Source organism: Lathyrus oleraceus, chromosome 1, assembly GCF_024323335.1.
Source record: "Lathyrus oleraceus cultivar Zhongwan6 chromosome 1, CAAS_Psat_ZW6_1.0, whole genome shotgun sequence".
Classification (NCBI taxonomy): domain Eukaryota; kingdom Viridiplantae; phylum Streptophyta; class Magnoliopsida; order Fabales; family Fabaceae; genus Lathyrus; species Lathyrus oleraceus.
The window spans coordinates 82,094,668-82,119,485 of record NC_066579.1 but is presented as its reverse complement, the minus strand read 5'-3'; positions in this window follow the sequence as shown (position 1 = coordinate 82,119,485).

Sequence of the window (24,818 nt, the reverse complement as noted above, 5' to 3'; positions counted from 1 at the left end):
GGGTACGTCTCCCTCTCAATTTCAAATGAAATTGAGAACTGTAATTATCAATAATGCCGAATTCGTTGTTACAAGGTTTCAATACAAAGACAGAAATCTAAATCCCAAGATCTTCTTCTTGTATAAAACCTCCACTTGATCTGAGCTCGATCAAGAATTTCCTGCAAGAAATTGCAAACAATTCACCGGTTCCACGACCTGTTTGCGAAATTACCCAATTTCCAAACCCTACGCTACGGCTGAATCTGTTCTACAAAAGTGACTAACAAACCTGCAAGAACACTCCAGTTCTTGAAGGACAAACCATTTGGTTTTTCCTCGAAACCCCCTTCAACCTTCAACTCAGCTAGATCCTCGATCGTTTCACTGAACACCTCAGCTAGATCCTTGATCGTTCCACTGAACGTTATCTCGTTGATCCTTTAATCCAAAGAACAAAAATGATTATGTGTTGATGTTCTTGAAGAAAAGAGATTGAGAAGATGAAGAAGATGAAGTCTCTTTCAGGTTTCTAACTGCTAAAAAACAATTGCTGCTACACACTCCTTTGATTTGTGTTCAACTGTTTTTCACTTTTGAATTCGTCCTATTAACTGAGCTGTCAAAATACTTCTTATATGTGAAAGACAGAAGCTGTTAGTAGACAAAACAGAATTATGTATTGATACAAAAGAATATGCATCGATACATACTGTAGCTTTGATTAATTTTAGAGAATTAATACAAGCATGTATCGATACAAAGCTCGTATGTATCGATACATAGAACATTTTAACTAAGCATGTATCGATACAAAGCTCGTATGTATCGATACATACTGAAGCAAAAACGTTTTGAGATTTAAAACAAATTTATGTATCGATGTAGATGAACATGTATCGATACATACTTACACAAAACAGTTTTTATGAGTTCTTTTAAGAAATGTATCAATGTGGATATTTATGTATAGACACAAAACAATAGTATAGGCTAAAAACACAAATGAAACATGTAAAATAATGCACAACCAACAATTAGCCAATGATCACACAATTTGCTATCATTCAAAACTTATTCAAAGTAAAGAATTTGCTCACAAACTCCCCCTTTTTGATGATGGCAAATTTTTAGCAAGATGTGTGATACTCCCCCTGAGTTTGTGCATATCTGTCAACATCTGCATTTCTCCCCCTTTGTCAACATCAAAAAGAAGAAAAAAAATAGTTTTATCAAGGCAACATGTTGTAGCAGGACACAGCAAAAATGATAAAGAAGCTAACAATCACAAAGAAGGAAGCTTAAAAAGTAAAGAATCACTCACAAAGAATGACAAATAAGGGCAATAACACCAGAAGTAAGCAGAAGGAAATAAGCATTTAACTAGTAGAAAGTATTTAAAAATTACATAAGCCAAGACATATAAGGTGCAACTAATCTGAAAAAAAGACTCAAGCAACAAGCAATGAAATGCAGTGAAATGAAATGCATTTAATCCAAATAACAATCAGTATGTGTCGATGCATATGGGAATGGATCGATCCATGTCACGCATTTTTGTTTTTAAAGGGTCTATGTATCGATACAAACGACGAATGAATCGATACATACTGAACCAATTTTGACAAATGTGAAATGAAGAAGACATGAATCGATACATACATCTTTGAGTCGATACATACTGATGCCAAACCAAATTTTAATTAATTTTTATGAAGTATGGTTATGCACTATGAAGTATGTCATGATAATGATGCCCAAGTATAATTCACAAATCAGATATTAATGTTCAAACAATATATGCAAAGAAATTCACATAAACGAAAATAAGGAATTTTGTTCTAACATACACAATCACATAGTTCTAAAAGAGATATAGAAAGGAGTGATATTACCTCTGTTGATGTAACCTTGTGAGGTATAAATGAAATCTAAAACAAATCTCATCAACCAAGGTGAGGCATAATATAAATAAGAACAAGCATGCTTAAGACAACAATGGAGAGAGATCTAAGATCCCTAATTCACGACGACTGTTGAAGAACGGTTCCGTTGCCAAAGGTTTAGTGAAAATGTCAGCAAGCTGGTTTTTAGTATCAACATGCTCAAATACAACGTCTTCTTTTTCAACATGATCGCGAAGAAAGTGATGTCTAATCTCTATGTGTTTAGTGTGTGAGTGTAAAACATGATTTTTAGTAAGGTTTATGGCACTAGTGTTGTCACATTTTATTGGAATACGTTTGAGTTGAATGTTAAAGTCTTGTAGTTGTTGCTTTAGCCACAAAATCTGAGCGCAACAACTACCGGCTGCAACGTACTCAGCCTCTGCAGTTGACAAAGCCACAGATACCTGCTTTTTGCTATGCCAACTTACCAAGGAGTTTGAAAACAAGTGACATGTACCACTCGTGCTTTTCCTATCTGATTTGCAGCCAGCAAAATCAGAATCGGAGTAACTTACTAGGCTACAATCACTTACTTTGGAATACCAAAGCCCATATTTAGATGTTCCATGAAGATATCTAAATATACGCTTAACAGCTTGCAGGTGTGATTCCTTAGGATTTGATTGATATCGTGCACACATACAAACACTAAACATGATGTCAGGTCTAGAAGCAGAAAGATACAGAAGAGACCCAATCATACCTCTAAACTTTTGACATCTACACTCTTACCATGCTCATCTTTATCTAGATTTCCGTTGGTAGGCATAGGGGTGTCAATTGATTTTGAGTCGTTCATTCCAAAGCGCTCGAGTAGTTCTCTGCAGTACTTTGTTTGACATACTGCTGTACCCTCATCAAGTTGCTTTATCTAAAGACCTAGGAAGTAATTCAGCTCCCCCATAAGACTCATCTCAAATTCACCCTGCATAACCTTAGAAAATTCTTCGACCAAGTGTGTGTTAGTTGAACCAAAAATTATATCGTCTACATAAACTTGAACTAAAAGAATGTGCTTTCCCTTGTGTTTAATAAAGAGAGTATTATCCACTTTACCTCTTGAATATCCATGATCAATTAGAAATTTGCTAAGCCTTTCATACCAAACCCGAGGGGCTTGTTTAAGACCATACAAAGCTCGTTTTAATTTGTAAACATAATCTGGATTTTCAGCATTCTCAAAACCAGGAGGTTGTGAGACATATACCTCTTCATTTATGACACCATTTAGAAACGCACTCTTTACGTCCATTTGGTAAAGCTTAAAATTATTAGAACACGCATAGGCAAGCAAGAGACGTATAGCTTCAAGGCGAGCAACTGGAGCATAAGTTTCCTCATAGTCTATGCCCTCCTTTTGGTTATACCCTTGTGCTACTAAACGTGCCTTGTTCCTAGTTATCACTCCGTTTTCATCAAGCTTATTTCTAAAAACCCATTTAGTACCGATGATATGATGATCTCGCGGACGAGGGACAAGTTCCCAAACGTCATTTCTTTTAAATTGATTAAGCTCTTCTTGCATGGCCATTAGGCAACATTCATCAATCAAGGCCTCTTTGGCATTTTTAGGTTCTACTTGTGAAACAAAAGCGAAGTGAGAACAAAAATTACTTATCTTAGAACGAGTCATTACTCCCTTTGAAATATCTCCCAAGATGTTGTCAATAGGATGGTCTTTTGAAGATTTCCAAGCTGGTGGAAGGTCATTCACTTCAGCTGTCCTTTCTTCCTCATCTTCTTCATGACTAGTATCTTCCTCCTTCTCATGGGCAACTGTTCTGGACTGATCAGTTTCCGTAACAGCTTCCTTGAGTATGTCTTCTGTAGATACACCTGCGTCATCAAAAGAAATACCTTTTCCGACACTTTTCGGATAAGACTCATCAAAAGAAACATGGACAGATTCTTCAACAGTAAGTAAACGCTTATTATATACTCTTACACCCTTAAACACAACGTTCTGTTCAGCATGTTCAATTATGCAGCAAGTTTTTGTGAAAGAAACTTTATAACCCTTGTCACACAATTGACTTATGCTTAACAAATTATTTAAGCCCCTCTACTAAATGGACATCAGAAATAGTAGTGGTAGAGGGATTACCTACACTACCTTTGCCAAGTATAGCTCCTTTGTTATTGTCTCCATAAGTAACATATCCCTTCTTCTTTGCTTTGAAGTCTATAAAAAGCGATATGTCACCGGTCATGTGCCTTGAGCAACCGCTGTCAAGAAACCATCTCCTATCTACGGAAGCAAGGCACTCATCCTACAATATCAAAAGAGAGAAGTTGGTACCCAATTTTCATTGGGTCCAAGTGGGTAAGTGCTAACATGGTTGCCTTTTGGCTTCCATTGATAAATACCTTTAGGAACAAGAAATCTCCTAAACTTGCATTTCTCAATGGTATGGCCAGCACGACAACAATAATGACATAAACCATGATGATGTGTTTGTTTATTCTTGTTCATTAAATCCTTTGGAATAAAAGAGTATTTTGCATATGGTGGATTTAATGACTTCTTAAACAACCTAGAGTCAACGACATAAGTAACCTTAGGTTGTAAAGCTTTTTCCAATTTGACCTTGAGAGTGTTTACCTCTTGTTGCCAAATATGACAAGCTTCACAATACCCAACTTTACTACATCCATCAATGTCAATATTTTTTGAATTTTCTGCAATACTAGCTTTTAACCATTCTAAATCTTTTTCAGCTTTGTATACTTTACCTTCCAGAAATGAAAAAATTTGTTTATCGGAAGATAATCTTTTAAAAGCATCTACAGCTTCGTTATGTAGTTTTTCAATATCTATTTTCAGTTCAGAAAAAGACATAGAAGAGAAATTATTATAATAGGCTTGTTTTACCTTTTTATCATTGACTTTGTTCTTGTGGTAGGACAAATTTTTGGTGTGAGCCATAAGGCACAGATTTGCGGTTTCATCACTATCACTTGAACTTTGTGTGCTTGATGAATCACTATCACTTTCCCATGCAATGTAAGCTCTTCTTTATTTGTTGTACCCTTTTGGTGGAGCTTTTCCTTGATCCTTATACTTCATAGGACAATCCGTTTTATAATGTCCAGATTTACCACAATTAAAACAAGATCCTTTTCCTCTACTCTTCTTATTCTCTTCCTGTTTTGAATCTGTAGATTGTCTTCGAAACTTCATGAGGTTTTTGTCGGAATGCTTGACTCCATTCTTTCGAATGAATTTATTATATCTCCTTACAAAATGTCCCATTTCCTCATCATCCGAATCTTTGTCACTACTAGAATCATTGTCACTTTGCTCTTTTCGTGAGGACTTAGAGCTAGAGGCCACAAGAGCTATTGGCTTCTTCTCTCCCTCTTTGTCTCTCTTCTTCTCCTTTTCCTTCTTACTTTTGTTCTCAAACTTTTCAAGACTTTCTAATGCTTGCTGATGTTCTTCCATCTTTCCAAACAGAGTTGTAATCGTAAGTGTCGTTAGATCGTTGGCTTCCTTAATAGCTGTTACTTTAGGTTGCCATTCCCTGCTAAGACATCTCATAATTTTATTAGTAGCTATTTCATTGGAAACAGGTTTTCCAAGTGCATTCAACCGATTAGTGAGATGAGTAAATCTCTTTTGCATGTCAGAGATATATTCTCCTTGTTTCATGCGAAAGAGCTCAAACTCTTGATTGAGTGTGTTAATGCGGGACTGTTTTACTTCAGTAGTACCCTCATGGGAAACTTCTAAAGCATCCCACATTTCTTTAGCTGTCGTGCAATGGGATACCCGATAATACTCATCAACACCAAGTGCTGAAATTAGCATATTTCGAGCTCTCCAATCACTCGACCACTTTTTCTCATCTTTCTCATTCCAATCAGCTTCTGGTTTAGGAACTATGGCGCCAGCCGCATTTGTCATAGTAATTTGAAAAGGACCATTTTCAATGGCAGCCCATACTAGCCTATCAACAGAATTTATATGAACTCGCATGCAGTTTTTCCAGTAGCCGTAATTTTCACCGTTGAAAATTGACGCTCTATTATACGCCCCCTTTGGTTCAGAATCCATATCGTTACAGGCAGCCACAGAACACCAGCGAACCGACGCTCTGATACCACTTGTTAGACGGTGTGGCTAGTGATCGAGAGGGGGGAGGTGAATAGATCACCTCTTTTTAAATAAACGGATTTAAAAATTCTTATCAGAGTTATTGAAACTTAGCAGTAAATTACAGTCCCGAATCGACTTCCGTCTATTCTGAACCGCTACTAGAAAACCGGACACGCGAATTTATTGCTGGATTTGAATTAGAACAATAGAGAAAATTAACACCAGAATATTATCAAATCAAATGCACTTATCACTAAATTCTGATTCCAATGAATAAAACTCAGCTGACAGTTTTGTCAAACATTTGGTGTGTATGTGATCAATGATGAACAATGGTGGAGTTTATATAAAGAAGTTTTCTTTCCACTATTGTATCACGAAATGTACAGCCACAATCCACCAACTGAAATCACAAAACTGTTGAAAACGTAAAGAGAGATAAGGAAAGAATACGATACGCAGAGATTTGGTAAGGAAGTTCCCCACTGTCGTCCTCGCGTGTGGGTACGTCTCCCTCTCAATTTCAAATGAAATTGAGAACTGTAATTATCAATAATGCCGAATTCGTTGTTACAAGGTTTCAATACAAAGACAGAAATCTAAATCCCAAGATCTTCTTCTTGTATAAAACCTCCACTTGATCTGAGCTCGATCAAGAATTTCCTGCAAGAAATTGCAAACAATTCACCGGTTCCACGACCTGTTTGCGAAATTACCCAATTTCCAAACCCTACGCTACGGCTGAATCTGTTCTGCAAACGTGACTAACAAACCCGCAAGAACACTCCAGTTCTTGAAGGACAAACAATTTGGTTTTTCCTCGAAACCCCCTTCAACCTTCAACTCAGCTAGATCCTCGATCGTTCCACTGAACACCTCAGCTAGATCCTTGATCGTTCCACTGAACGTTATCTCGTTGATCCTTTAATCCAAAGAACAAGAATGATTATGTGTTGATGTTCTTGAAGAAAAGAGATTGAGAAGATGAAAAAGATGAAGTCTCTTTCAGGTTTCTAACTGCTCAAAAACAATTGCTGCTACACACTCCTTTGATTTGTGTTCAACTGTTTTTCACTTCTGAATTCGTCCTATTAACTGAGCTGTCAAAATACTTCTTATATGTGAAAGACAGAAGCTGTTAGTAGACAAAACAGAATTATGTATTGATACAAAAGAATATGCATCGATACATACTGTAGCTTTGATTAATTTTAGAGAATTAATACAAGCATGTATCGATACAAAGCTCGTATGTATCGATACATAGAACATTTTAACTAAGCATGTATCGATACAAAGCTCGTATGTATCGATACATACTGAAGCAAAAACGTTTTGAGATTTAAAACAAATTTATGTATCGATGTAGATGAACATGTATCGATACATACTTACACAAAACAGTTTTTATGAGTTCTTTTAAGAAATGTATCAATGTGGATATTTATGTATAGACACGAAACAATAGTATAGGCTAAAAACACAAATGAAACATGTAAAATAATGCACAACCAACAATTAGCCAATGATCACACAATTTGCTATCATTCAAAACTTATTCAAAGTAAAGAATTTGCTCACATGCTCTTCTTCAATTGTGAAAACTTCAAAGGAGTCATCAAGAGCTAACTCCATAGGAGATATCTCATGAATATGTTTAGAAACTTCAAAAGTTGCCTCTTCGATCACATCAATGCGAAAGCTATCATGACTATCCTTTGAATGCTTCATGGCTTCGAATAGATCAAAAGTAACTTCTTCATTTTGGACCCTTACTTTTATCAAACCGTCGTCAACGTCAATCATCATGGGTGCGGTTTTCATGAACGGTCGGCCAAGAATAAGCGGAGCATCGTCATCCTCTTCCATATCAATCATAATGAAATCAACCGGGAAGAAGAATTTGTCAACTTTGACCAATACATCTTGGGCTAACCCATGAGGATGGGTAGTCGACTTATCGGCCAATTGCAAAGTCATCCGGATGGCCTTCATTTCAATGTTGCCAAGCCTCTTCACTACAGACAATGGTATTAGATTAATGCTTGACCCCAAATCAATTAGCCCTTTTCCGACATAGACATCACCAATTGTAACAGGCAAAGTAACTCGTCCCGGGTCAACCTCTTTTCTCGAAAGCGTCAGTTGAATGATTGGACTACAACTAGCATCTATGACAATTGTCTCCGGTTCCGTGTACCTCCGCTTTTTAGTAAGTATGTCTTTCATGAATTTCGCATACTTAGGCATTTGCTCCAATGCTTCGGCAAACGGAATGTTCACTGGGCGTAATGCCGTTCATTCTCCCTCTTAGATGGAGCATGTGGATACGGAAGGTTTTGGATTGGAGTAGCGCCCACTACCTCCTTTCCTTTAGAAACTCTAGAATTCCTCTCTCTTTTCTTTTTTACTCCCTTCACCTTCACTTCATCACTCTTATTTTTTTCAACTTCCACACTTCCTTTATTTTCTACTTCACCATTTTTTTCATTCTTTTCAACTTCTTCCTCACTCCACTCCCCAACTTCAACATCAATACTATCCTCTATTTTTTTCTCCTCATCTTTTTTCTCATCCTCTCTTTTTTCACTCTCACTAATCAACTCCCTTCCACTCCTCGTCGTTATCGCTTTACAATGCTCTTTTGGATTCGTTTGCGTGTTCGCCGAAAAAGATGGTCCGGGTTGTTGTTCCGCTAGTTGTTTAGCAAGTTGACTGACTTGAGTTTCGAGATTTTTGATTGCCGCATCGTTGCTTTTTTGATTAGCCATCGACAATTGCATAAATTGTGTCAATGTCTCTTCTAACTTTGAAGTCACGACCGACGGTTGTTGAGGTTGGTAAGGATTTTGACGGCTAGAAGTACCACCCCCATAACCTTGGTTATGGTGATAGTTAGCCCTTGGTTGGAACCCTTGATTCCCTTGAAAGTGTTATTGTTGATTTTGGGGATGTTGTTGATACGGTTGTTGTTGTTGTTGCCTCGGTTGGTAGTCTCGTTGGTTCGCCATGTAATTCACCTCTTCGAACCCGGGAGGTGGACAAAACCCGGTGTCATGATCACCCTTGCAAAGCTCACAGCAAGCTATTTGTTTAGCTTTTGAAGGCTCTTTCAACTCTTTTATTTGTTGAGTTAAGAGTTCAACTTGTTGTGAAATGAGTTTATTTTGGGTAGGAATAGCATCGTTTGTCCCAAGTTCAAGCACTCTCGGTTTCTTCAAAGTGTTGCCTCTACTTTGACTTTGGAGGTCATTTAGAGCCATACGGTTAATGATATCAGTAGCTTCGGCGGCGCTTTTAGACAACAAAGAACCACCCGAGGTAGCATCCAATAAAGTCTTGCAATTAGGTTGAAGGCCATTCTTGAAAATGTGGATTTGCGTCAATTCGTCAAAACCATGCCCTTTGCACTTTCGAAGCATGGATTTAAATCTTTCCCATGCCTCATTCAATGATTCGTTGGCTCCTTGCGAAAACACGGAGATAGCTGTTTTGGATTCCATGAACCGGTTGTGGGAGAAAAATCTTTCAATGAACTTCTCTTCCAACACGTTCCAATCCGTCATGACTACAGGTGTTTGATCCAAGTACCAATCTTTGGCTTTGCCGAGCAAAGCATGAGGAAATAGTCTTTTGAACAACGGTAGCTCTTGAGCTTGATCAACTCCGGATGCCAATGTTATCTCGTAAAATTTGGTGAGAAAAGCAAAGGGGTCTTCATGGTCCATTCCGGTGAATGGACTTCCGTATAGCAAGTTAGGAGTTCACATCTTCATCTCGGCTTGCCTTCCTGCGTGGTTGGCAAACTGAGCTATATTCCTCAGACTGTTGAGACATGGTGTGGAAACGGGCGGTGGTGGTGGTGCATCAATGATAGGTGTGAAAGGTGGTGGGTGTGTTGTAGAAGAACCTTCTCCTTGTTCTTGTCGTTATCTAGCTTGTTGCCTCCTTCGTCTCGTTATGCTATTCAGTCTCCTTGCGGTTCTTTCGATCTCGGGATCAAAAAGAAGTTGGTCCTCAGGAACCTGCCCTCGCATAAAACGAAAGCTGCACACTAAACCAAACAAATTAACAAGCACAAGTCAAAAATTCAGAAGTTAAAAATTCAGCAACTATTGTGATGCTCGCAATATCAATTCACAATCCCCGGCAACGACACCATTTTGTTGGTACATGGATAGAGTATCGGGATTTGTTATCGTCTCCACAGGGATTATGTGATATTGCCGTCGTTCGACAGTTGTTAAGTTCTTAACTTATAGTAACAAGGGGGTTTTAGTTTTTGGTTACGGTAGCTTGCATAAAAAGTAAGAAATTGCGGTAAAAGTTTTGGTTTTACGATTTGAGAAAGATTGTCAAAGTTAGGGTTTGACGATCACTTTGCATGCATATGTTCGATCAAACAAAACTCATAAACTCCATTAGATGATAAACACATTCACAAAATCCTCCCAATGTGTTTATTTCTAACACACATTGTGGTTTTTCCCATTTTGATCCATTGTTGATCTCTCACACAATCTATCAAAATGACAACTTTTAGGTTTAACTTTTTAGTGAACAAAATCATTCAAAACTATCTCTAGCTAAAGAACAAGGATGGATGAAAACCTAGGTCAAGAGTTGGAAAACACCTTTCAATAATAAACCAACACAAAGAGTTATCAATAAAACAAGATTTTCACCATACATTCATCATCAAAGAGTTTACAAATAAAGATCATTCCATATACATACAAAGCTTATGATCATCTACATCTAACCTTGACAAAATGAAAGACTTAGCTACTCATTTTCATGGTAGCTTGAACAACAAGTTTCAGAAGAAGGTTGATCAACATCTGAGTCGAAGAATCGAGATTGGATGGGAATCCACCTTCTTTTTGTAAAATATTGTCAAGAGAAGAAGAAGAGTGAGAAATGGGGTTTCTAGGGCACAAAAATCACCTCTAAGCAAAAAACAAGTAAAAAGATGATTCCAAAAAAGTTGAAGAAGAGTTGTTCCAAAAAGTAGCTCATACTACTTATAGAAATGGTTGTTGAGTTGTCATGCTCGCTAGGCGAGCAGAATGGTTCGCCTAGCGAGCCCCAAAATAAGTCACCAGAAGAGCCTGCGTCCAGAGGAATCATCCCAGACAAGTTTGCATCTGTTCGCTAGGCGAACAATCCTTCGCTAGGAGAAGCCCTCGCTTCTCTCATTCGCTCCAGCGAGTTTTGATGTTTTTGCTACTGGAATGGCTCGCTACTTGCTCACTGGATGCTCGCCTAGCGAATACTTCGCTACTTCCCTCGCCACAACGAGTTTTGATCTTTTTGCTACTGTCCAAGTCTGGGAGTGTTCGCTGGCATCTCGCTGCGTGCTCGCCTAGCGAATACTTCGCTACCTCACTCGCCTAGCGAGCTTGCTAATGTTTGCTTTCTTTCTTGGTTCCTTTGCCATCTTTCTTGTGCCTTAGTTTTCTACTCTTTCATGCCTAATTCCTGCACAATAACACACAAATTAAAGGTACCAAGATCATTTCACATAGTATTGCAAATCAACAAAAGCAAGGGTGGTTTCGAACACTTTTTCGACAAAAAGGAATGAAAGATGCCCACATTTGATAGCTCAAATAAGCAAACTTGGGCATCTAACAAAAATATAGACATTACAAGTATTTAGATGAAATTTGATCTTCAATTGCTTCCGCTCATGAAAATCTCTTCTCCCCCAAAACCTTGTTTTCTCCAATTCTTAATCGTACTTGAATACCTGTTTAAACCTAAAAAAAGTCAAGGCACATAACCAAAGTGTAACATACGAAAGATATAAATAACACTTAAAAACGATGAACCAAATTAAATTAACTATCGGAAAAAGAATTTGACTCAAAAGACCACTAAATAAGAACAAAGTCCTACAGTTTACCTGGATTTTTGCTGAATAAGTGACATAACATATAGCATAAACGGCGACTGATCAATTCCACTGCTGAAAAAGAAACTATTACTTCCTATGTCATGAACAGGAAAATAGCTATAACTGAAAAATCCATCACTGATTTAATCTCTCACTATGGTAAAGGCAAAAGAATTCACAGTGCCAAGATTAATGCTAGGAGAGAAGTTGTTATCTCTCCAGTTATCTTCAAAGAAGGAAACAAATTTGAGGATGACAAAGGTCCCAGTGCTAAGGACTTGACTAGACACCTAAGATTTTGGTTCAAAATCATCTTAGGTTGTATTCACCACAGGCCTAGCACCATCAGTTCTGACTACATCAACACTCGTCAGAAGTTCATGTTGTTTTTTCTAGAGAATGGTCTCAAGCTGAGACTTCCCTCCATCTTATTCAAGTTCTTGAGGGATTTTATCTGAGAATCCATAACTGGTGGATCTTCAAAGAAGAATAAGAGTAAGTTCATCCCCAATGGAAGGCTTATTTTTGACATTCTCATTGAGAATGGTCTAGTATACGACCTTTTGGTTAGTGGATTAACGGATGAACTTGTGAAGGATGCTGAAAAGGTATTCTAGGGGAAGAATCTAAAAAGTATGGGTCTTATTTCCATAATTGAAAGAACATATTTCATTCTTTCTAAGGATGATATTTGTGGAACAAGAAATCCAATTGACAAGTAGCCAATCTTCACTAAGATTGATCCTCTAGAGGTTCTTATGGCATATTTGGAAAGTTGTCTGAGGGATGGAATTGACCCAATGATGGATCCCTTCAACCTACCTGAGACTTATCTGAATATTCATGGGAAGAGGAAGAAGGAATCTAGAGGAGAAAGATCTTCTAGGCCTCAGAAGGAAAAGGTTGTTGTCTTCTGGATGAAGACGAGGTGCCTCGTAGTGAACGACAGAAAGCAATGCTTTTGAAGGATACTTCTGGAGTTGTCCAATCATCTTCAAGAGCTTTTGACAATGCGTCTGGTAAGCTTCCTACTACTATCACTCCATTTACTTCTGATTCCCTTATTTCTGGAAGGATCTTACCAATCCAACATTTTCCTTCATCTCAACCCATTATTTCTAAACCTATCCTACTTCCACCATCACCTCAATCATCCACTATAAATCCTACTACGGAAAATCCTTTAGCTTCTGAACCTTTGCCAGAACAACAACAGATACCATCACTACCATCTCTTTCATATTTAAAAATTTCACCCATTCCACTACCATGTGTTTCTTCTTCCCAACCAACAAATCCAGATATCAAAACCCCTAGAACATCTCCTTCAAGAGTGTCTGATGGCCATGTGTCTGACGGAACTCCTAATGGTATTTTCAACTTTGAACCATAACCAATTTCACCTGACCATGAATCACCTCCTATAATTTTTCCATCATTTCCTTCAGTCTATGGTCCTGACTTTGATGAGTCGATAATCAACCTCAGTGTTAACTACCCCAAACCACCAAAATCCTCTCCTAACATTGGCAAGATTCTGAGGAAGTTTGACTCAGAATCTAAAAGTCGTCTGCATGAAGCAATGACTATCAGTCATTCTTCAGCAAATCCGACTGCGAGTGGTTCTGCATGGGAATTTTACAGAGGTTGGGTTGATTCCAAGATCTCTAAGCTGAAGGACTTTATGTATAAACTCGTTGAAAGAAAATTACGTTATGGGTTTGTTCCCTTAATGGAAATATGGAAGTTAAGAAACTCCCAACTATTGTAAGAACAAGACTCTGTATCTACAATTCTTGGTAAGGTTTTGATGATAACAAAGGATGAAACAAATTGGTACCCTAACATAATTTATCTAAGTCTACAGAACTCTAATACAAAATGGGTTAGATAGACATTTATATGACATACACACAAGTCCAAAATGACCACTTAGAAGTTATTTAAGCAGAGGCTCTGACTCTGAACCAAAGGAAGTGCACAAAGTTCTACATAGAAAGAAGTTTCAGATGCTCTGAATCTGAACAACGCACTCTAAAGGTCTAATGGTTTTTGACTCTGAAGTAATCACTATCAGAAAGACATCAAAAACCTTTGAAGTCAATCAGCCTTTAGCACTATCTGAAGATACACACGCTTAACAGAAACTATGATCTCTGCACACTCTGACTCGGAACCGATCATTAAGACTTAGCTGTGAAGTCTTCCGCTTTTGGCAAGAATCTAGTTTGGGAAGAAATTTAACGTGCCCCAAACTGCTATGGAAAGAATAAGAGATTAATTACATTAAACGTCTATCATTGCCAAGATTTTTTCATCCAACGGTCTCTTCATCAAATCCCTATATATAGGATGGATCATCTTCATAACAATCAACGAAGCACACAAGAATATTGCAACCAAATCACAAATTTATTATTCATTCTCTTTTCACACGAGTTGTTGCTCTAAGTGTGGAATATTTTTATGTTCTCATATTGTGTAACTTTTGCTTACTTAGAAGCACTAAGCACATAATTGTATTTCTTTTATTACTTGCTGAATATTCCTCAAGTGACTTGTGAAGTCTATAAACTTGAGAGGGCTAAGAGATCTTTATCTACTTAGACGCTCTATGTTGTAATCTTTTAAGATTAGTGGATTAAGTCCTTGTTAAAGGAGAAATCACCTTGGTCGGGTGGACTGGAGTAGCTTTGAATTTCAAGCGAACTAGGATAAACTTTTGTGTTGATAGCGTTATTTTTCGCGTGTGTTTTATTTGCAAAAGTTGTTATTATCTGTGAAAACAATTCAAACCCCCCCTTTCTTGTTTTTCTATACCTTCAATTGGTATCAGAGCTTCGGCTCTGTTATTGATTTTCTAATCAAACAGTTAATAGTGTAGAGAGATCCAGCGTGAGAAAAACACTATGGCCAACACCAATGAAAGAGACAGTTACAATGCCAAACCTTGAGTTTTTTGATGGAGAAAAGTTTGACTACTGGAAAGACAGAATCGAAAGTTTATTTCTGGGTTATGACGCGGATCTATGGGATAGAGTTACTATTGGTTGTATACCTCCTGTATCTGATGTCAGTATTGCTATTGCCAGAAACAAGATGATGATGACCAGAAGCGTGACTTCAAAAATCATCACAAAGCTAGAACAATATTGTTGAATGCCATTTCCTACAATGAATATGAAAAGATCACCAACAGGGAAACTACTAAACAAATACTTGACTCCCTAAGGATGACCCACGAAGGCAACTCACAAGTCAAGGAGACAAAGGTTGTGGCTCTAATTCAGAAGTATGAAGCCTTCAAGATGTAGGACGATGAAGCTATAGAGGTAATGTTTTCTAGATTTCAAACTTTAATTGCATGACTCAAGGTTCTGGACAAAGGCTATACAACTGCAGATCATGTCAAAAAGGTTGTCAGAAGCCTGCCAAAGAAGTGGAAACCTATGGTCACTGCATTAAAACTATCAAAGGATCTGAACAACATAAGCCTGGAAGACTCGCCAGCTCCCTCGGAAGTCATGAGATAGAACTTGAGGAATATGAGCCCCAAAAGAAGAACACATATGTAGCCCTGAAATCCAGATCTGAGAGACACAAACCAGAAAGGAACAAAGCCCTCCAAGCTGAAGAAGAAGATAATGACGACTCTGAAAAGGAAGATTGTGACGATGAGGAAGAGTTATCCCTTCTGACCAGAAGAGTAAAACAAATCTGGAGAAAAAGGAATAACAATTTTAGAAGACCAAGACCCAAGGGAGATCGCTCAGAATCAACTTCCAGAAGCAAATCAAACAAAGAGGTAACATGCTATGAATGTAAAGAAACAGGTCATTACAGAAATGAATGTCCAAAGCTCAAAAAAGAAAGCTCTAGGAGAGAAGGATTCAAGAAAAATTCCTTCAAAACTAAAAAGGGACTCATGGCCACCTGAGACGACTTTGAATCTGATGCCTCAGAAGCAGACTTTGAAGAAGAACAGGCAAATAAGGCATTCGTGGCTACCACATCTGGAAACTCATCAGAGAGAGAGTCTGATCCTAAAGAGGTATTTTCTTATCTTTCTCGCTCTAACCTTGAATCTTTCCTATCTGGATCTCTAAACTCATATCAGAAACTTAAACAGAAATTTAAAGCATTAAAAAGGGTCCTTGAAGGAACCATTGAAGAATGTGATCAACTTGAGATAACAGTTTCTGAATTAATGGATGACATTCTGTTTTTGAAAAGAGAAAAAGAATCTACAAATAAACAATGTTTAAAACTTGAAGAAGAATTATCTTAATCCCCACAAACTTCTAACACAATTATATATGAATATGAAAAGGTTTTTCAAAAGTTTCTGAAGAATGGGATAGAAAGAAGTAGAATGGTCTCTATGATTTATGGAGTCAATCAGAATAAGAAAAGAGGAATAAGATATGATTCTAATGAAGACAAACACATACCTTCTGTAGATGACAAACCTAAATCCCCATTTTCTTATCACTACACAGATGCACAAACACAAATTTTTACCAATGCTAGAAAGCCCAAAGTTTCAAGAAACTCTGGGAGAACTAATCATAAAGGACCCAAAAGATTCTGGGTACCAAAGGATAAGATAGTTTATGTTGCAGATATCCTATGCAGCAGAGTTAAGACACCAATCATGGTACCTAGACTCTGGATGCTCGCGACACATGAAGGAACATTTTCAAAAACATCTTTTAAAAAGAAAAATGTTGTTTCTACCTCTAAGCCTCTGGAACTTCTTCGTATTGACATGTTTAGACTTGTTAAGACAGCTTCAGTCAATGGAAAGAAGTATGGACTGGTCATTGTTGATGACTTTAGTCGCTGGACATGGGTAAAATTTCTAAAGCACAAGAATGAGTCACACTCAGTATTCACTAGCTTCTGTTCTAAAGTGCAAAACGAATTTGACTCTAAAATCATCAGAGTCAGAAGTGATCATGGTGGCGAATTCGAAAATAAGTTCTTTGAGGAACTTTTTGATACGAGTGGAATTTCCCATGATTTCTCCTGTCCTAGAAATCCACAATAAAATGGGGTTATATAAAGGAAGAATAGGACACTACAAGAAATGGCCAGAACCATGATTAACGAAACAAATGTGGCTAAGCATTTTTGGGCTGAAGCAGTAAATACAGCGTGCTATATCCAGAATAGAATCTCTATAAGACCTATTCTAGAGAAGACTCCTTATGAACTGTGTAAGGGAAGAAAACCCAACATTTCTTACTTCCATCCCTTTGGATGCTCTTGTTTTATTCTTAATACTAAAGAACATTTGAACAAGTTTGATTCAAAAGCACAAAAAGATAATATGTTAGGATACTCAGAACGCTCAAAGGACTACAGAGTATACAACACAAAAACCAAAATTATGGAAGAATCAATACATGTCAGATTTGATGATAAGCTTGACTCTAAAAAGTCAAAGCTAGTTGAAAAACTTGCAGATCTGGAGATAACTCTTGTAGGTTCTGATGAAAAGACTAAAGGATCTAAGGAAGCTGAAAAGAAAAATCCATAAATAATTGAAATCTCAACTATCCAGAAAAGATCAAGAATTCGTCCAAACATCTCTGAAGAATTGATTTTGGGAAACGAGGATGATCCTGTCAGAACAAGGTCTACATTCAAAATATCTAAAGAAACTCCTCTGGGATTAGTATCCCTGGTTGAGCATACTCCTTGTGATGAGGCACTTCAATACAATGACTGGATTCTGGCAATAAAAGAAGAACTTGATCAATTCACAAAGAATGACATCTGGGATCTTGTCCTGAAGCCAAAAGGAACTCATATTATTGGAACAAGATGGGTATTCAGAAACAAACTAAACGGAAAGGGAGAAGTTATCGAAAACAAAGCACGACTGGTAGCACAAGGTTACAGTCAACAAGAAGGGATTGACTACAACGAAACCTTTTCTCCAGTCGCCAGGTTAGAATATATTTGTTTACTTGTATCATTCGCTGTAAATCATTCCATCAAATTATATCAGATGGATGTCAAGAGCATATTTCTTAATGGTTATATCTCAGAAGAAGTGTATGTTCATCAACCTCCAGGTTTTGAAAACTCTAAATGTCCATAACGTGTTTTTAAATTGAAAAAATCTTTGTACGGTCTAAAACAAGCTCCTAGAGCTTGGTATGAAAGACTAAACAACTTTCTTCTAGAACATGATTTTATTAGAGGAAAGGTTGATTCTACACTTTTCTGTAAAAACATTAGAAATGATCTCATGATATGTCAGATATACGTTGATGATATGATTTTTGGTTCAGCTAACCCCTTTGTTTGTCAAGAATTCTCTGAGTTAATGCAGGCAGAATTTGAAATGAGTTTGATGCAAGAACTGAAATTCTTTCTGGGAATTCAAATTAATCAAGCTTTAGAAGCTACATATGTATACCAAACTAAATACATAAAAGACATTTTGAAGAAGTTTGAAATGTTAGAATGCAAATCAACAAAGACACCCATGCATCCAACCTGCATTCTGGAGAAAAAAGAAGTAAGTCAAAAGGTTTGTCAGAAGCTCTATCGTGGTATGATAGGCTCTCTTCTCTATCTGACGGCTACACGGCCAGATATTATTTTTAGTGTATGTCTCTGTGACAGATTCCAATCAGACCCAAAGGAATCTCATTTAACAGCAGTTAAGAGAATCCTAAGGTATATGAAGGGAACACCTAACATTGGCCTGATGTATGAGAAAACATTAGAGTATAGACTCTCTGGATATTGTGATGCAAATTATGCAGGAGACAGAATGGAATGTAAAAGCACATCTGGAAATTGTCAGTTCTTGGGAAACAATCTTATATCCTTGGACAACAAAAGACAATCAACCATTGCACTTTCTACTGCAGAAGCAAAATATATATCAGCTTCTATATGCACTACTCAGATGCTCTGGATGAAGAATCAACTAGAAGATCTTCAGATATACGAGAGTAACGTTCCTATCTTCTATGATAATACTGCTGCCATTTGTTTAAGTAAGAACCCTATTCTTCATTCCAAAGCAAAACACATAGAAAAAAAACATCATTTTATCAGAGACTATGTTTAGAAAGGGGCAATCTCTTTAAAATTTACAGATACAGACCATAAATGGGTTGATATCTTCACAAAATCCCTTGCTGAAGATAGATTCTCATTCATTCTAAAATATTTGAAAATTAAAAATTGCCCAGAATGAATCAAACGTGCTTCTCTGAAATGGAAATATAAGGTTCTGAACATAACATCTGGTGTCTGGATCTGAATCTAATACTTCTACCAGTTAGAAGTCATCTGGATAAGAAATCCTTAGGAACCAATATTTCGGTATTCCTGAAGATCAGATAGATCAACACCTGGTTTCTCTTACATCTGACCTTGGATCTTCCAGACACTTGTCTAGCAGAAATCAAGACACAGACCCTTTAGATCTCCTCGAGCAATGTGTTGATTTGTGGATTAGACATCAATCATTAGCTGTAATAAATTTCTCCCCTTGCGTGTCAACTCTTTTTTTGAGCCATCATTAAATTTAACTATTCATCTTCCATCTAACAATGTCATTTTGCATGCCCCCCTTTTGTACTTATAGTTACCACACTTCACACTTTCACACTTTTCACGCACAACCTACACAAACCTCTCTCTCTCTCAAGCATCCTTAGCATCCTCAATGATCTTCAACGTTCTTCAACAACTTCATCTCCTTCTTCATGGATTCCCGGCAACAATCAGTGTACAACTACTCACAACAAATGGAATCAACAGAACAACCTCAAAGTTCTTCCCAACAAACCACTACAACAACTGATGTTATCTCCACTACCATATACAAAGAACCCCACACTTTGGATCATGAACCCCACATCAACCTTGCCACTCCGTTTGACAAGCTTGAAGTCTTGTGTGAATCCTTGGTTGATTTTGAAAACATGAAAAGAAATGGAATAGATCTCACTGAAGAACTCAGAAAGCAAGGGTGGGAAACCTACTTTCAAAGGCTCTATGGTCCCATATACACATATCTGGTCAAGGAATTCTGGCATTTTGCAGATTCAGATGACCATTATATTGTGTCCTACGTTCTGGGGGTGAAGATCGTCATCACCGAGAAATCAATTTCTTCTTTTCTAAACATGGAGAAGAAAGGGGGAAGGCGTATTTACAACATCAACCATAGGGAAAAATACATGTCCCAGGAACTTTCCCCAATAATTTTCAAGCAGAACGCTAAGGGTAATTCATCCAAAAACAAGGAACTTCATCAGAACCTCAGAGTCTGGCTGAAGATCATTCTGAGGACTATTCATCACCGTCCAAAGTCCAACTCTTCAGACTATATTAACATTGATCAGAAGTGTATACTCTACTGCCTCCACAAAGGGCTCAAGCTGAATCTAACAGTGCTGCTGTTAAAGTACCTGAAGGACTCTGTAAGAGACATCGGGAACAACATGAAGCCCAGAACCTACATCCCTCTGGGAAGGTTGATATCTGATGTTCTGATAGAGAGCGGCTTGGTGGATCATCTAATACATCACAATCTGATGGAGGATGTAACCGTTGATACTGGGAGGCCTCTGAATGCAAAAAATCTGAAGAGCATGGGCGTGATTGAGCAGATTCGGGTAAAGTCTTCGTTGGACACCTCTTGGGAATCCCTGAAAGATCAGAGTAAAATTCCCAATGGCCTCTACCTCTTCTCAAAAATCAATCCTCTAGAGGTTGTTGCACATTATTTGTTGTACATGACCAACCAAGGAGTTGACATCTCAGACTTCTCTGTGGACTGGATGCCTGAGCATCCACCCAATTTTATGATGTGACAACGGGAGCCCTTTGAGAATTCAAAGAAGGCTAAGAAAGCAAGGATGAGGGAACCTTCTGTCTCAAGACCTCTTGTCCCTCTACTATCCTCCTCCAAATCTCCAAGTAAGTCTCTATCTCCTAACTCTCCATCTCTTCATTTAAGGCAACCTGCTTCTTCCTTTCCTCAAACCTCACCCATCTACACACACTCTGAACCTTCACCCTCCACTACGAAACCCTCTGAAACACCTATCTCTAACCCACCATCACCCCCTCTTCAAAAATTCAACCTCACCACCACAACCTTTCCCATCTCTGAAGCTGAAATGTTCAATGAACCAATATCACCACCCTCTTCAACACCTTCATCCCCACCTTACTACACCATCTCCTCTGACTCAGAGCCCTCTGACCCCCAATCTTCCACTTTGGCTCAGCTTCAGGCTCGTGCCCTTTCCATACACCACCAATCTGAACCAGAAGCCAACATTCCATCACCATCTGAATAACCACTAACACCTCCATTTGAACCTCCCATCGAAACACCCTCTGAAAACCCCATCATCCTTAACATTGAACCTCCTGTTGAAACCACCCCTATACCACTAGCACCTACATCTCTTATCCCTGAACCAGAACCTAACTTCCCCACCCTAGAAGAAGCAATAACCTTATTTGTTGAGTCCTCAGTGGAAAAGATCAGATCATTATCTGAGAACTCTGGTATCAGTGATGATCCCTCTACAGTGAGGATTCACTGGAACAGAGTGATCAGATGGATGACCTCTGAGACCTGCAAGCTGAAAGGCCTCTCTGAACAAGTCCGAAACGACTTCATCAAAGAAGCTGGAGAGAGGCTGCAGGCACGTCTGGTCAGAGAGGCAGAAGAGAAGGCCAGAAGAGAAACAGAAGAGAAGGCTCGTCTGGAAGAAGAGAAAAGGGCTAGAGAATTTGTATAGAAGGTTGTTGTTGTTGCTGCCGTTGAAGCAAAAGCAAAAGCAAAAGCAAAAGTTGATGCTGAAGAAGCAGCACGCATAGCTGCAGAAGAAACTGCAAAGCCAAGTAATGATGCTCTGACTCAGGGGGAGAAATCTCATTCTGATTTCGCTCCTCTTGTCCTGAAGACTCTGGAAGAGCTACAGAAGGAGCAACAAATAATGAGAGCAAGACTGGACCAACAGGACTCCATCAACAATAACATTCATGACCTGCTGACTCAACTGCTCCAAAGGATGCCTCCACCTCCAAACCGTTAGGCACTTAGGCTTTGCTTGTTGTTTTCCTTACTTATTTTCTATGTATTTTGTGTTTTTCTCTATGGTTTGAATAGTTGCTTATCTGTAATTCTCTTTCTCATATATGAATCCTATTTTTGACTACTCTCTTTTGTGCTAAGTCTTTTTTAGTCTAACAAAAAGGGGGAGAATAAAAACAGCTCTGATAAAATATTATCTAAGCCCCTTGTTGCACTGTGCATATTTTAAAACTGTTATATGATTCTAAGATATGCATGAAAAATCTAAGGTAAAAACCAGCTGAAATGCAAGGATGATCTGGTAAGAACATCAAACTTTCTTTATCTATCTCAGGGGGAGTCGTCAATCATTTGACTCTGAGATAATTTTTTAAATACTTGTTAAAGTATCACTATTTCATCATCTCTCTGAAGTTTTTTTGTCATCATCAAAAAGAGGGAGATTATAAGAACAAGATTATGTATCTACAATTCTCTCTAAGGTTTTGATGATAACAAAGGATGAAACAAATTGGTACCCTAACATAATTTATCTAAGTGTGCAGGACTCTAATACAAAATGGGTCAGATATACATTTATCTGACATACACGCAAGTCCAGAATGACCACTTAGAAGTTATTCAAGCAGAGGCTCTGACTCTGAACCAAAGGAAGTGCACAAAGTTCTACGTAGAAAGAAGTTTCAGATGCTTTAAATCTGAACAACATACTCTAAAGGTCTAATGCTTTTTGACTCTGAAGTAATCACTATCAGAAAGACATCAAGAACCTCTAAAGTCAATCAGCCTTTAGCACTATCTGAAGATACACACACTAAACAGAAACTCTGATCTCTGCACACTCTGACTCAGAACCGATCACTAAGACTTAGCTGTGAAGTCTTTCTCTTTTGGTAAGAATCTATTTTGGGAAGAAAGTTAATGCGCCCCAAACAACTATGGAAAGAACAAGAGATTAATTACATTAAACGTCCATCATTTCCAAGATTTTTTCATCCAAAGGTCTCTTCATTAAATCCCTATATATAGGATGGATCATCTTCATAAAAATCAATGAAGCACACAAGAATACTGCAACCAAATCACAAATCTATTATTCATTCTCTTTTCACACGAGTTGTTGCTCTAAGTGTGGAGTATTTTTCTGTTCTCATATTGTGTAACTTCAGCTTACTTAGAAGCACCAAGCACATAACTGTATTTTTTTTATTGCTGAATATTCCTCAAGTGACTTGTGAAGCTTGTAAACTTGAGAGGGTTAAGAGATCTTTATCTACTTAGACACTCTGTGTTGTAATCTTTCAAGATTAGTGGATTGAGTCCTTGTTAAAGGCGAAATCACCTTGGTCGTGTGGAATGGAGTAGCTTTGAATTTCAAGCGAACTAGGATAAACATCTGTGTTGATAGCATTATTTTTTGCGTGTGTTTTATTTGCAAAAGTTGTTATTATCTGTGAAAACAATTCAACCCCCCCCCCCCTTCTTGTTTTTCTCTACCTTCAACTATGTCTTCCTGCTCTAGAGGTTAAGGAAGTTACTCCTAAAGTTGTTAAAGAGGAAGCTGCTCCAGAAACTGAAGTTGTTTAGCACGTTGCAACTACTCAAGAAGTTGTTGTTTGTTATGAACCTCAAGACTATGTTATGGAAGCAGTTGCTGCTCAGGTTGTCGTTTTTGGGACTCATCAATTTGAAGCTTCTGCCTCTCAATCTATTCCTATTGGGCTTCTGAAGACCATTGAGGAAATCAAGGCTGACAATGTGTTGGTCAAAGAGCGTATGGATAAACAGGACATCATGTTTCAGTTGATTCTCTCTAGACTTCCTCCGCCTCTTCCTCCTCCTCAGAACCCTAGCCGTTTTTTTTTTGTTTCTTAAAACTTCTTCTTAGTTTGCTATGTTTTATTGTTAGTTGTATTTTTCACTGCCTTTTTGGCATTTTCAATGAAAATATGTTTGTTTCTCTTTATTTATTTTATTATTTTGTCTATGTATTTTTGATTGATGACAAAGGGGGAGAAAACATAACATGTCTAAGGGGAAGAATTAATGTTTTACTTTGTTGTATAAATTCCTTAATTAAAAAACCAAACATTGATTAATGTTTTCTGCTAACAAATACTTTGAAAAAGAGTTTGGTAAGTGTTTTGCAAGGTTATATCTCAAGAATCAGAATGGTTAAAATCAAACATCTGAAGTTGTCATAAAGTATCAAGATCAGAATATAAGTTACCAGTTTCTGATGAAATGGTCTTCTATATGAGTCTGTACACCTTCATGTTGATGATTGAATATCAGATTCAAGGAACTAATATTCATGTACTGAACCTAAAACATTTAGTACTTAACATCAAATTGCTTCTGAAAAGTTCCTTATGAAAATCATGGAATTGGAATCCAGCTATAAGGAAGAATTTCTTCTATAGTAATCAGACTTGAAAAGTCAAGGTTCTTATAAGAAAACCAGCTCATTTAAGAATATTAACCAACTCTAAAGTTTCTTCAAAATAACTTAATAAAGCTTCTAAAGTGAAGCTTATCAGAATGATGATGTTATCAAACCAGTGCTCTGGACAACATCAATCAACTTCTGAAGATAAACTAGATTCTGACTGAAAATTCATGTTGCTATTTCCAAAAGGTTAATTAGGAAAGTGTTGTTTCATTCTGATTTTATCTTTATATGATTATACATCTTAGGGGGAGGTTTGTGCTTCTGTAAGATGTATATTTCTGTGATTACCATGTACAAAACTGTTAATCAAAATACATGTTTTGTCATCATTAAAAAGGGGAAGATTGTTAGAA